Source organism: Sorex araneus, chromosome 1, assembly GCF_027595985.1.
Source record: "Sorex araneus isolate mSorAra2 chromosome 1, mSorAra2.pri, whole genome shotgun sequence".
NCBI classification, from domain to species: domain Eukaryota; kingdom Metazoa; phylum Chordata; class Mammalia; order Eulipotyphla; family Soricidae; genus Sorex; species Sorex araneus.
Genome location: NC_073302.1, coordinates 328385057 through 328397668, shown reverse-complemented (window position 1 = coordinate 328397668; position 12612 = coordinate 328385057). Strand labels below are relative to the sequence as shown.

At 40.1% G+C, this 12612-nt stretch overlaps 1 protein-coding gene across 2 annotated transcripts in view; it reads right to left on the bottom strand.

Annotated features, from left to right (window-relative positions):
• Positions 1-12612, bottom strand: part of DLC1 (DLC1 Rho GTPase activating protein) — a 420273-nt gene that overhangs the window by 198788 nt on the left and 208873 nt on the right. The gene's annotated exons all lie outside the window — the stretch shown is intronic.

The window sequence follows — 12612 nt, the reverse complement described above, 5'->3', positions numbered from 1 at the left end:
AGCGAATGTGCTTCTTCTCAACAGCCCAGTCAAACACAGCCAACTTTTCATGGATTAGTTTACATTAGGTTTCAGAAAAACTGAGAGGCTCTATGCAGGCATACCCTAAATTCCTCCCTCATAAAAATGTAGGCAAGTAGAGCTCATAACAGTAAAAAAAAAGTGGAGTATTTAGAAGCCATTAGTATAAAAATAATGAAATTCATTTTCAGGGAATGAAAGGGAATAAAGACTTTGGAATGTTGGCCCAAGTCCAGTCTGGCCAGATAAAGGCAATTTTCAGATCCTGACGAACCCTGTAAAACAGCTGGGAAGCTCTGCAGTTAAAGAAAGAGCTTTACTTTGACAGAACAGTAATATTTGGGGTATAGATAAATCATTTGCTAATTTTCAAAAAGATCTGATTTATTCTTTAATTTACAAAACATCAATCAACCATAATAAAGGGAGGCACTTGGACTATAGAGTTGAATGAAACAAAAAGCATCTTTCAAGGTGCCTAGTGTCCTGAGTGCTGTAGTCTGTGTGTGAGAGCAATAAAATCAATTGGATATGGCATAAAATGGAGACATAAAACAGGGGAGAGTCTTTCAAAAGAGAGCTCTGAAACAGAGTATTGTAATTTTTCCATCAGCTTCCTTTGGGTCTGTGGATATTGGAACACAGCTTTGAGTGGATTCGATTGCATGGGTAATTCTCTGAATAGAAGCTGTGATGATCAGACTGGAAAAGAGAAATGTATTTCATTTGTGTTTGTTCATATATATGTGTATATATACACACATATGTGTATATATATACACATGTATATATATACACATATATATGTGTGTGTATGTCACTGTCACTGTCACTGTCATCCCGTTGCTCATCGTTTTGCTCGAGCAGTCACCAGTAACGTTTCCATTGGGAGACCTGTTAGTTTTTGGCATATCGAATATGCCACAAGTAGCTTGCCAGGCTCTGCCGTGCGGGTGGAATACTCTTGGTAGCTTGCTGGGCTCTCTGAGAGGGCAAAACGAACACCCTACCCATTGTGCTATAGCTCCAGCCTATATGTGTGTGTGTGTGTGTGTGTATGTATGTATACATATATACATATATATACATATATATACACACATACATATATATACATATTTGCCATCTGCATTTTCTTGCAGACATCAAATAAATACCACAAAGAAAATTATCACCCAATGTCACCATGTACAGACTTTGTTATTTTGTATGTCTATGAGGAACTTTGAATGAAACTTTGAAAACCCTGATTTTCTTCTCACCAATTTGTTACAAAGAAGTGGTTGAATTTTATTTTCTGTCTTACTAACTACAACAGAAGGTTTGGAGGGACTATGAATCTGTTATATGCTCCTGAAAGCAATCTTTCATCAATGCTTTAGACTACAATAATTCATTATCTTAAGTTTTAACATTTTCTGGTCAACAAAATAACCACAAGGCAGGAGAACAAACATTGTAAGAAAAATGGCCAAGAAATTCAACCAGTGTCAGATTTCAATTCATCTTTCTAAATATTCCCTTTATACACTGGTATGGGATATATCTCTAAATAACATCATTAATTAATTACATGGCTGAGGTGCTTGGCAGGTGTGGGGTTAGTAAAAGTAATAGAGGCAGTAGAATAGGGAGAAAGTTAAATAAAAAATTTTACATTAGTATTAACTCTAAATCATTTAGATTAAAAGTCACTTTTTTCAACTATAATTTGTTAATTACACATATTTATGGAACACCTACTATGTAAAGACAACTATAGACACACAATTAAAATGTTCTTTAAAATTTTTATTATAGTTAAATAACATGAGTATAATTGTGTTAATGTTTATAGTTTTGATGTACAAAGTGACTGCACTCTTACCACCACCAAAGTGCTGCAGACACCCTGTTTATGAAAGATCACACTGCTACTTAAAAAACCTTACACTGTAGAGATGAGGACACACACATATGTGTGCACACACAGACACACACACAGAAGTAATAGCATGATAATAGAGAAGATTGATATTTCAGGAAGTACAGAATGATCAGTCATTTAACTGTGCCTAGGAAAAATTTCACCAAGAAGCTAATATTACTACTGGATCTAATATAACAAGTAGGATTTAAAAAAATTTAAATTAATTTTTATAAAGTTGCTCATGATGATTTATTGCATTCAATATTTCAACACCAATCCCACAACCATTACACCTTCCCATCACCATTATTTCCAATTTTTCAAACTACCACCCAAACCTGCCCGCTATGAATAATTTGCTAAAAATGATCAAAAAAGATTTTCTTAGAAGAAAGTCTGTGAAGATTATTGTATCTCACCCTAGAGCAATTGAACCCTTGTATAAGAGATTACTAACTTATTGTTATAGGTTAAGTCTTGTGTATAATATTTTCTAATTGAGAATGGTTGCCTTCTACTTTGTATCTCATCCAATGCGATGTGGTACTCCTGGAATATCAGTGATATACTGTGTGGGATGTCCAGGAATTGTAAAATTTTAAATGAGGTGATACAGCTGAAGTAAAAGTTTTAACTGGGTGGTGACTTTGGGGTTCAGAAGCATCTCTGGATCTTGTTGATCTTGAGATCCTGTTGATTTCTTTCAAGATTTATTTATGAGTATATGGATCATGGCTTGTTAATGAGTTTATATGGCGCTAGAGGCAATTCATGCATGTGACTGCCAGGCTTCTGGAAGAACGGGTGTGTATGGGGGTGGCGGAAAGGGGAAATTACCCAGCCCTAACTGTGAGTGACTGGAGATTTCAATGACAAAACCTGTATAAAGGAGTTTTTCACCATATTTGTTCCTCAGTGAAGCTTGTCCAGAGCCTGTGGAATCCGGCAGTGAGCACAGGGGTGATTGGGTTATGGAGGTTTTTTGGCAGCTAGGGCTCTGTTTGGGAGGGTGATGGGCTCACTGCCCCCCCTCTACAGTACCTCAGATGACACAAGTAGAATTTTTATGATAGAGAGAAAAATGCTACTTCTGTCTATCTTGTGATAATAGTCTGTTTTTCATTATCTGTCATATATTTCTGACAAAATTTTCAAACAGTTATTTTATTTATTTATTTTTAATGTAGGAGGACTGCTATTTATTCAGCCATTGATTAAGCTAATTGAATTGGGCATGAACTCCACATTACTTAAAAAATTTTTTTTTTAAATTTTGTAAGTTAGTTCACAATGTTTGATTACATTCAATATTTAGATACCAATCCTACCACCATTAAACCTTTCCACCACCAAATTCAAGCTGTTTGCATCTCAAACCCCAATTCCTGTTCCAAAACACAAGCAAAATAATATATTTTGTATTGTCTGTTATGAAGAACCGCTAAACATGCTTACAAAAAAGTGTTCATATAGGAAGCAGTGTGAAGATGTTCTGTTTTGGCAGGAGCCATTAAGACATTCTATAGGGTATCACTAAACATGTTGTTAAAGTTTGGGTGATGTGAGCTTTAGTATATGTACCTGAAAATATGTATTTATGCATATATATACATTTCCCTCTATGATTTGTTGCCTACTATCTGAACCCCATCAAATGTGGTGTGGTAATTTTGGAGAATGTGTAGGGAGTGTTTTATGATGTGTCGCAGCCGCTTTTGCAGCTGCGCGGTCCAGGAATATGTTTACTCATATGTGAGGCTCAGCCCAAGGGTGTGGGGAGTGACCTTGAGCATGGCGGCGGTTGGGTTGTGGAGGCCTTTCTCTGCCGGAGCTGGGTCCCTTGGGGTGGGGAGAGGTCTCACCTGCCCTTCTTTGGGATGCCCCATGTGAAACAGCCTGATGCAGAGTCCAGTGGTGTGGTTATGGGGGCCTCATGTTATGCTCCCTTTCGGGAGAAGCAGCTGCGTGATCTGGACAGTGGCTGATGGTGGGATTATCTGGTGCCTGCAGGAGGTGGCTTCTGGGCGTTACCCCTGGGTCTCTGAAGACTGGGGAAAGCAGGCAGAGGATCTCCGCTGCTGGTCCCATTGAGCCCAGAGTCCAAGGTCACAAAGTTCTGCTTTACCTGGGTTCTGTAGGTCTTCACTCATGTGTGAGACTTGGTCCGAGCGCGTGGGAAGTGTCCCTGAGCATGGTGGTGGTTGGGTTGTGGAGGCTTTTGGCTGCCGGAGCTGGGTCCCTTGGGGCGGGGAGGGCTCTCACCTGCCCTGCTGTGGGGCGCCCTTTGTGGAACAGCTTGGCGTGGAGTCCTGTGATTTAAATTTTGACTAAGATATTCCCATATCCTACCACTTTACTGCTTTTTGGTTTGTTTATTTCTTCTGGTGGTGGTCGAGGGTAGTACCAGGCCTCCACTTGAAGGCCTCATGCATGTAAACATGCACTCTGCTTCCTCTAACCTATGTCCCCAGTCATATATTATTTATTTCTAAATATGCTCAAAGTCACATTTTAATGAGTAAAACAAGAAAGTAATTTCTAAGCTGTTTGTAATAAAGAATATACTTATTCTAAGTTATAGGGGTGGATACATATCCCCCCATTTAATTCTAGCACTGTAGCACTGTCATCCTGTTGTTCATCAATTTGCTCGAGCGGGCACCAGTAACATCTCCATTTTGAGACTTGTAACTGTTTTGGGGATATTGACTACGCCACGGGTAGCTTGCCAGGCTCTGCTGTGTGGGCGGGATACTCTCAAAAGCTTGCCGGGCTCTCTGAGAGGAACAGAGGAATCGAATCGAACCCAAGTGCAAGGCAAACACTCTACCCACTGTACTATCACTCCCTCTCAGAGAGTTCATTTAATTAAATAAAATTATTTTCACTTAGAAAAAAAAATGCACCATATTTTTTCCTTTTCTAATGAGCCATCTGTTCATCCCCCACCCCATCCCTGTCATCTATATGTATCTTTTAAAAGGCATGATATAGGGCACAAGTAGAAGGATAAAGAGTTAGAAGGGATTCTGTGGCAGCTATTTTGTCAGCCTAGGTTGGACAAACTACCAGGGGTAGAAAGAAGAGGAAATATTGGTCGGTAAATCAATGATATTCCTTGCCTAAGTATGATGACACACTGGGTATATGGAAGAGAGTTTTGTAGAAGAACTAACTATGGAGGGTAGTAAAATCCTAGGGCAAGAGGAGAGAATGAATGTCCGATCCTGGAAACATGTTATCCAGGATGATGCTATCCAGATCACGGTAATGGTCACCTAAGAGAAGCCAAGAGAGTGCATGGGAAAACAGAACTGAGAAATGTATTGCTCATCTTCAGGATAGTGTCTCTTCCACCTCAATCTGGGGCGGAATAGATAAGACAGGAACAAGGGCAGCCCTGATATTCTGCTACACTGCTATGCCTCCAAGCCCAGTGCTGGGGAAAAGCAGGGCAGAGGGTGGAATCTGAGGTATAAGATGAAAATCTCATATTTGATAAGTAATACTGTTGAGATTACAAGCAGCCAGGTATGCCAAACAGGATGATTTGACCTTATCTTGGTGAGAGACCAATAAAATTTTTAGCCAGGGGTTCATATGGTCAAAATGTGTTTTTCTAAGATAACTCTGGTAACAGTTTAGGTACATCGGTGTAATCACAGGTTGAGGCAAGGAAAACTGTTCTGATGCCTATATGTAAGTTCAGTGCTAAGTAAAAATTTTGTACTAAAGCAAGGCCAGGAAGACAAAGTGAGGGCTGATTAGACTCAAATGTGTGCAGGACACTAAGAAGAGGCTTACAGATAGAGTGGGGAAATGAAGTCACACAAAAACGGGAAGGGAAAGGAAAAATATTCATTCTTTAGGATCTACTTTTTTATAAAAAAAATCTCTTTCCCCAATTTTTATTTAGACACTATTACTTATAATTGCAATGGTGGTGTTCCAGGCAATCAACATCCAAACACCACTCCAGTACTGGAGTATAAATGTCCCTGCACAATGACCAAGGTCCCCATCTGTCCTCGTTTATATCCTCTCTCTTTCTCTCTTTTGTGGCGAAGCAGGATATGTGCCACAATTTGAGGTTCTCAGGGGCTACTAACGGCTCTGTGCTCCGAAGTAAGCCACAGTGTTGCTTGAGGGACCAGACGAAGTACTGGGTACAGAACCAGGTGGGTAGGCCTCATGTACCCCAAGCACCTTGACCAGCATTATCTCTCTGGTCCTGAGAGCTCCTTCCCGTCCTACTCATAAAGAACCAGCACTGGTTGTTTTCTCTATGTTGAGTGTTCCAGTCTCACTGGGGTAAGGGCTATTTTTGTTGTTTTGATTTGCACATCCCTGATGAAGAACACCTTTCACATACCTATTGGTTATTTGTATGTCTTTTTTGATAGTGTCCGTTCAGGTCTTCCCCCCGCCCCGCCTTTTTGAGGGGGTTATTGGGATTTTTGTGGTTGTTTTGTTATTAAGTTTTAAAAGTGTTTTATGTATCCATTACTCGTTTACAGATCAGGCATGTGGTGAGTATTTTCTCTCTATTCATAGTGTCTTTTTAAATCTAGTTCTCACTTCTATTGCATGCAGAAGCTTCTTAATTTGATGTCACGGGGATTAATTTTTGTGAAAAGTCTAAAGTTATCTATTCACATGAGAGACTTTCTGCCTAATTAGAGATGAGAATTTCTCAGAGGAGACTAAAATATGACCAACTCTGCCCACACTGTGATAACATCTGTTTAAATGAACTCCCTCAGAGTTTACGGAGAAAGTGAGCTCTATCATCCACAGAGCAGCGGCTTCACTACTAGCTGGTGTCCCGAGGAAGTGCTTGAGAACCCTTGAAGCACATACAGTTTCTCATCTAATTTCTATGTAGCTTTAGTACATGGTAGCAATAAGCATGATAATCATCATAAGACTTAACCCATTGTGTAGATGTGCCAAAAATGAAGTCATGAATTTCGCTTATAGATGGATGGACATGGAGAGTATTATGAGTGAAATAAGTCAGAAGGAGAGGGACAGACATAGAATGACTAAACTCATTTGTGGGATATGAAAAATAACATAGTATGAGATAAATGCCCAAGGTCAGTAAAAACAAGGGCCAGGATGTATGGTCCATGGTTGGAAGCCTGCATCAAGGGCTGGGGGAGAGGGCAGTTGGGATAGAGAAGGGACCATGATGACAATGATGGTTGGAAGGGATGACTCTGGATGGAGGCTGTGGGTGGTGGGGGTGGTGGGAAGGATACAGGGGTGGGAGCTGTATTGGTGATGGGAAACGTTCACTGGTGCAGGGATGGGTATTGGAACACTGTATGATTGAAACCTGATTATGAAAGCTTTGTAGTTGTATTTCATGGTGATTCAGTTAAAAAAATACATATCCCAGCTACAACTTTTTAAGATCAAATATTTTCCAAGTATTGTTGTCTTCAAGAACGTCGGCTTGTTGCTCCGACCAGAAGAGACTCAGAGCAGCCACACACGAACGGCTCCTCTGATCCTAAAAGACCATGATCCTGGGGGCCTACTCACTAATTCCGGCACCTAACAGCTTCTTACAGAAATGCCTCTCTACTGTGAACTGAGCTGCAACTCCATGCCGCCCCTGGAAGGAAAAGGTTTTTCTCTCTCTGCTTTTCCTTTCCGCGGTGGGGGTGTCGTCGGCGGCAGCGACAGTGGCCACGTGGCGACTGCCATCTTATAGAGCCCAGTAACCAGAGGTTCGAGTTTGCAGTGATGCAACTTCTGGCAGAAATTTCTCTGGACTTAATTACTAAAATATCAGAAATCCAAAACTGTGCGGCCGCGACCTCATATACTCTTCATTCTCAGCAATGTAAAACAAATTATCAAATGATGCCTTTTCAGCAGGTTTGATTGTTGGGGGAAAATTCCAAATAATAATAGTGAGTTTTCTGTTGAAATATTGAATGTAATCAAAGTATAGAGAGAGTAAAGTGAAGATCATTAGCCACACAGGTGTGGGGGCGGGTGGGTGGGATGGGAGGTATACTGGGGTTCTTGGTAGTGGAACATGTGCACTGGTGAAGAGATGGGGGTTTGATAATTGTATGACTGAGACTTACACCTGAAAGCTTTGTAACTTTTTTCATGGTGATTCAATTAAAAAAATTAACAATAAAAAAAAGAATGACAGCTTGTTTATGCTCTAGAAATGTGGGAAATGAAGAAGTAGGTATGCGTACAAAATGACGGCCCACAAATAAGAGGCAGATAAGCTCAGAAGAAGAGCCATGGCAGGGCCACTCTGTAGAAGCAGACAGGCTTTGGTGACAAAATTGCAATTATATAAAAATACTATGTGTCAGATGCAATTACACACTGCTACTTGATTGACAAATTCTTACTTTTCTTTTTAAATTATTATTTTATATTTTATCAAAGCACTATGATTTACAAAGTTATTTATTGTTGAGTATCAGGTACACAATGCCCTAACACCAATCCCACTGCCAGGGTTAAGTTTCCTTGACCATTGTCCCCTGTTTCCTTCTACCCACAGCCTCCCTTCTTGACAGGCACACGTTTTTAAGTTTCACTGGAATTGGTAACTCATGAATTCAGTTTAATTGATCTTTTTGTTCATATATGTACTACATCTCTACAACACAAATGTGTCCCAGGCACACACACCCTGTCCCTATATACCTCCCATCTGTTTTTATTATTTCCCTCTTCAGTGTCTTTCCTTCATTATCCACAGTTCTATAATCTGGTAACCAGGATATTCTAGTTCACTCAGGAGTGACTCCTGGAGGTGTCCAAGGAATCATTAAGGCTGTTGGGAATTGAAAGAATAGTAGTATATAATACCAGGAGGTTGGCTCCATAGCTTGGAAGCTGGCCTCACACGCTGGGGCAAAGTCATCCCAGATAGAGAGGGGAACACCAAGAAATATGTGATTGGAGATCCTGTGCGAGAAGGGGGATGAATGTTGAAAGTAGACTAGAGACTGAACAGGATGACCACTCAATACCCCTATTTGGAACCACAACACCCAAAAGGAAAGAGAGATATCAAATTGGAATGCCCTGCTACAGAAGCGGGGTGGGGTGTGGGAGATGGGACTGGGGTGGGTGGGAGGGATACTGGGTTCATTGATGGTGGAGAATGGACACTGGTGGAGGGATGGGCTCTTAAACACTGCATGAGGGAAAAACAAGCACAAAAATGTGTGAATCTGTAACTGTACCCTCACTGTGACTCACTAATTAAAAAATAAATAAATTTAATTAAAAAAAAGGCTGTTGGGAATTGAATTTGGTCTGGTTGCAGGCAGGGCAAATACCCTACCTGTTGTATTATTATCGATCCAGTCCTGGAAACCATGTTTTTTTTGGTTGTTGTTTATTTGTTTGTTTTTTAATTAAATCACCATGAAATAGAGCATTACAAAATTGTTCATGATTGCGTTTCAGTCATACAATGTTGCAACACACATCCCTCCACCAGTGTAATTTATCAGCACTTTCCCAGGAAAGTGTCCCCAGGTTCCTTTCCACTCCTTCAAGCTACCGCCCACCACAGCCTGCCTCTATGACAGACACCTCTCATCTCTCTCTCTTTCTCTTTCTCTCTCTCATTTTAGGCATTATGAAACCTGGTTTTAGTATCATTCTTTTCCTGAGAAGTTTTCTGAGTCAACTGGACTAAGAAATTCTCGGTTGAGAAGAGTTGAAAGCCGCTGTCTATTCTCAACGAGAACTTGAGTTCCTTCAGGATACAGACTGTATCCTACCACAACTGCTTTCTCCATTAAATCCAATATGATGCTTCATACATGTTGTTCAATTAGAATTTATGGAATAAGTGAGTCACTAGAACTATGTTTCAAAACTGTCTCCTCTTGGTGATTTTCGGAATCACAAGGTGGCAGATGAGAGACCCCACTAGGCTCTATTTACACAGCAACGCTGGTCAGGACAGAAGACAACTGCGCAACTCAAGCAGGGATGCCCACAGAGCTGCAATTCAAGAATTTTGAAGGAATGAGCCCAAAATGGTTTTGCTTTGAGCTTAACAAAGCCTGGTAGAGTTGGTTCCAGTTGGCTTGGATGAGAGGTCATACAGATTAAAAATAGACTTTCTTTAAAAGGAACAATAGGCTACATTCATTTAACAAGAAGGGAAAAAAAATGACAGGCCTCAGGAGCAGGAATGAAGCTTAATCCTATTGAAGAGCTCAATTAACCCCCAGAAAATTGAATTGGTCCTCTGCCTTCATAGTCATTCCTCTGTCTAGTGAAGCTTTAAAATAGAGTTATAAAGACAGGAGTAAAGAAATTCTGATGTGTATATAAAATACTCAAAATATTTTTGATGATTTAAGTAGAGCATAACGAAGTTTATACATACAAAAATTAGATTGCTTAGAAAATCATGGCTTTAAAACTTTTGGGATAAATTATATATATATTTTTGAATTGTTAAACCTTCTACCATTATCAATAAAACATTCATAAAAGTCCTCATTTTAACCTGTAAATTAACTAATTAAAAAACATTTTCTTATATTTATAACTATCAAACAAAATTGCATTTATTTCTTAGCAAATCAGCACCTTCTCAGAAATTCTAAATCAAAATGCATTTCAGAGTAGATTCTAGTTAAACTCATGATTAATATATGAAAGCCAGGTTCTGCAGGAATTTGTCCATTTTTGGTTTAAGCATTATAGATGGGGCATCTAGATTCCTGGAGCCTCCTTGGTTATATGTATCAATTCCTACCTTTTATAGATAATTTAACTGCTCACATGTGAGTGAGATTTATCACCTTTTCTTATTTATACATAATAAAGAAATGTTCTAAAGAGCTTTTCAACAGTAACAATTTCAAGTTTGATATTGTTCTTGAAAAAAAATTCATAATTATGTTAAAAAGTGGCATTTACATTGTATATGTGCTTTCTGTTTAATTATTTGTTCTTATTAAGTATATTTTCAACATATTTGAGAAGTTGGATAGAATACAATTCAAAGGGCTGGAGAGATAGTAGAGCAGGTAGGGTGCTTGCCTTGCACATGGCCGACCCAGGTTCGATTCCCAGCATCTCATACGGTCCCCTGAGCACCGCCAGGAGCCAGAAGTAATACCTGAGTGCAAAGCCAGGAGTAACCTCTGAGCATTGCCAGGTATAACCCAAAAAGCAAAAAAAAAAAAAATACCATTCAAATAAAATGGCAGCAGGAAAAGGTAATTCGTTGCTTTTCTATTTACTTAGACAATGGCACCCTTCTTCTTCTCCCCAAAAATAGATTCATTGCCTAATTTTCTGCTTAGGCTATAAACAAATTTGCTGATATTTTAAAATAAAACAACAATTTTGACATGTTATATACATTCTTTAAATTGCAACTAATATCAAGAATTATAAAATCACAACCTAAGATAAAACAAGTTTTGTCAGTCTGATATCTTCCTTCTCTTCTGGAGATTATATTTGAACATATTAGAATGAATGAACCAGACACAGCTTAAGCATGAGAGAAAACTTTAGCTCATGGAAGAACACAGATAATGAAAACTTATAAGTTAAAACCACCAAACAAAAAGTAAAAGCACCAAGGTAGAATCCCTGATATGAAAATCTCCAACTTCAATTGGGTCAGGTGAAATCGTTTAAGTCATGATATCTTTTTCATTTGACATTCAGAGCACTGGGCAGAAATCAAATCACATCAACACCTGCCAAGGGCCTTTGAGATACTTTGTTTAAATTAAACAGTTGGATTCCCCTGGTATGCTAGCACAGCAGGTAGGGCGTTTGCCTTGCACGAGGCCGACCCAGGTTCGATTCCTCCACCCTCTTGGAGAGCCTGGCAAGCTACCAAGAGTATCTTGCCCGCAGGGCAGAGCCTGGCAAGCTACCCGTGGCGTATTCAATATGCCAAAAACCATAACAAGTCTCCCAATGGAGACGTTACTGGTGCCTGCTCAAGCAAATCGATGAGCAACGGGATGACAGTGATGACTGATCTTTTTCATGTTAAATATAAGTTATTGATATATATGTTAAAGATCACAAACATCTAAGAGTTAACTGATACACTTAAAAGGTTGATGGTGTACCTTTAACTATTTTAAAAATATTATTACTTAGAAGCTTGGTTTGGTTTTATAAAACCAAGCTCCCGGAAGAGAGCGACACAGAGAGTCTCTTGCCCCAGTGCCTGGCTGTCTTCCCCAGGTCCCTTCGGAGGGGGTGGGCTTCAGTTTCCCTCCCTGCCTGGAGCAGAGCGCCCACTGCCAAAGACTTCCAGGGCCTAGTCATAGCCATGCTCAAGGCTCCTCTCCACAGGTTCAGACGAGCCTCATGCATGAAGGAACTGGCAGAGAAACCCAGGTGTGTGGGATCCGGGGCTGAGACCTCCAAGCCTGCTCAGATCGGGACTGGGCCTCTTCCACCCAGATCCACAATTTTCCAGTAGCTGGGCGGTCACACCCAGGGACTGCCCCCGGCGCCAGTAATCCTAGCAACGGCCAAAATCCAGAGACTATAAAAACAAGCTCCTGGAAGTACGCGACCTCTTATAGCCTAGTTCTCTCTCTCAGAGAACCTGGCAAGCTACCGAGAGTTTTGTGCACAAATGGGAGAGCCTCGCAAACTCTCCATGGTGTATTCATACGCCAAACCAGTGA